The 2,572-nt window shown below is 48.0% G+C and overlaps 1 pseudogene; it reads right to left on the reverse strand.

Annotated features, from left to right (window-relative positions):
- Nucleotides 1-1,552: 1,552 nt before the first annotated feature.
- Nucleotides 1,553-2,143, reverse strand: LOC114883642 (annotated as a pseudogene).
- Between the last annotated feature and the right edge of the window lie 429 nt (nt 2,144-2,572).

Here is a 2,572-nt window from a genome sequence, read left to right on the forward strand (position 1 = left end):
TTTCCAGGCTCTCATCCAACTACCACTGTGAAAAATCTGTGTTATTTCTGGGCCTCTAGGATCAGAACCCTTTCCTGTGTTGGGAGAATTCCCCCACCATGTGAGTTTTGATGGAAGATGGGCCAACCTCCCAGTATTGAAGCTCAAACAAGGGGCCGATCCTCACCTCCCAGGCTCCATGCAGCTGGGATCTGGGCATCTGGGCTGAAATGTTTGAGATTTCACCAACAAACAACACTTCTCACCACCCCTTTCCCATATACACACTTTAAATAATGCCCACACCTACATAAAATACATATCAACCCTGCCCAATGAAGACAATCCAAGTCTCATATGATTGCCACATCCCAGTCCAGGAACTATGGGTGATATGTGATTTTCTCAGTCAGGCCTGGATAATAGCCCCTCAAGGGAGAGTAACCATTGCCTAAAAGAAGAGTTTAATCATCCCAAAGTCTCCAAAATATAATTGTATAGATGAAGTTGTAGTTCAGGAGATAGAAATCACTCTAGATGTTTCAAACAGATAGGGATTTAATACAGGGAATTAGTTGTTTGCAAAATCATGGAAAGGACTTTGAGATTTGAAGTCAGTGGGGCTATGACTAGGCCTCAGAGTCCTGCCATAGCAGCTGTAATCCAGAGATCAAGAAGCTGCATGAAACCATTGCCAAAGTCACAGCTGCCACACCCATGAAACTGGGTGAAAGTGAGTGGGACATGGAATTGGGCCATTGCAAAAGTTCACATCTGCCAGAATCTACACATCAGTGCCATCTCTGCCAAGAGAATGGCACCCTCCTCCCTTCTGCCTTCCATATCTCATGCAATCACATCTTATTGGCAGAACCCAAGTCAATCAATCCAGACTCCTAAGGGCAAAAGTCTCTGGGAAATGTAGTTTTTAACCTTCCCACCCTTCACAAGGAGTAGAAGAATAAATGTAGAAATGGATGGTGAGTGAAGATAAACAATGTCTAGCACTGCAAGAGAATTCTTGCAACAAAAATACTCTTTGGATTTTTTTTTTCAGGGTATTATGGCAAACAGTGCCATCTAGCATCTTTATTCAAATGACAATCAGCACTTGGACAGAAATCGCAGTTCAACAGCAAAAACTTTCTCTTACAAGTGCTAAGCCACGGCCCCTCCCTACGGCCATCTGCCACAGCAATTATCACCATCTGCTCTCCAGCTTCATGGCCCCTGCCCTGCCTGCCCTGGCTGAGCCAGAACGCCAGACCCATCACAGGAGGGGGCAGGAGGGCCACAGGAGCTCAGCCTTTGCCCTCCAAAGGTGGACCACGGCCTCCCAGCTAAGCAGGCACAGCATCCTCCCTAATGCTCTCTGAAGTCTCAGCCTCTGGCAGCATCAGATCTGAGCCAAGCTGAACCTCCTGAGGAGGGTGGGGATGGGGGCATCTGGGGGAGTCAGGGAAGGAGGGCCAGGGCTGGGGGAAGGTGCCTTCTAGCTACTGTCCCCCACCTAGTGCAGAGGCCCAGGGGCCTGACTCTCCTGATCTTGCCCCAGCATCCCCTCCCCAGGGGGTCAGTATATCTTCTGCCGACTGGGTAGAATGGCTTCTTTGATGAAGGAGAAGACAGCCAGGATTCCTAAGCATTTGCCCCACTTGCCTTTGGTGAAGTAATTGGAGACCACATCGTCTCCTGGCTGCATGGTGGAGGGCAGGACGTTCTCCCCAGCCGACAGTGACACAAAGAATGCAAATGGGATTATCCACAGGCAGAAAGTGAAATAAGCCAGGACCTCTGAGAAAAGATAATACTCCTTTGCAAAAAATTGAAACTCTAGGTAATGATTCACCACCACTAACCCATACAACAGGATGAAGTTAAGCGAGGTCAGCATGACTAAGGGGAAGGTCTGGAGGAGACCAAAGTAGACAAGGTTGGTGCAGAGACCCATGCCAATCATGCAAGTGGGGAAGCACTCAAAAATGTAGAGGCCAATCGATACAGCTGTGGAGAATCAGGTCATGTATTTTATGATCCTACTAGTGGCCACTGTGTATTCGTCTATCAATTCTGCCAGGTAATAGAGTCTGGCTATAATGGCCAGCATGATGAAGGCCACCTGGATGAAGAGCAACAGCCAGCTCAGCAGGTACATGAGCCACATGATGCCCATGCCCTGCCTGCCCCCTGACCGCTGGGATAGGCCTGCACACTTGCTATTTGGATTTTTGACATGGTCCTGTTAGCAAGTCCACACATCCTCTTCCCAAAAATCATTTATCAAAGCTGGAGAAAACTGTCAAACAACTATTTCAGTGCTTGGAAATTCACCAAGTGCACACATCAAACTGAGAAAATTTTATTCATGAAAACTACTGAAATTCAGTTACAAACATCAAGAGCATGTGATGTTCTTTCTTGGGGAAGCTGCTGTCACTTCCCATCATCATAGTTCAATAAATGTGGAGGCAGGGGCTTCTCTGGTGGTGCAGTGGTTAAGAATCTGCCTGCCAGTGCAGGGGACACTGGTTTGAGCCCTGGTCCGGGAAGATCCCACATGCCGCGGAGCAACTAAGCCCATGGGCCACAACTA

This window comes from Monodon monoceros, unplaced genomic scaffold (genome assembly GCF_005190385.1).
Source record: "Monodon monoceros isolate NGI ecotype Baffin Bay Population unplaced genomic scaffold, NGI_Narwhal_1 Super_Scaffold_5, whole genome shotgun sequence".
Taxonomy (NCBI): domain Eukaryota; kingdom Metazoa; phylum Chordata; class Mammalia; order Artiodactyla; family Monodontidae; genus Monodon; species Monodon monoceros.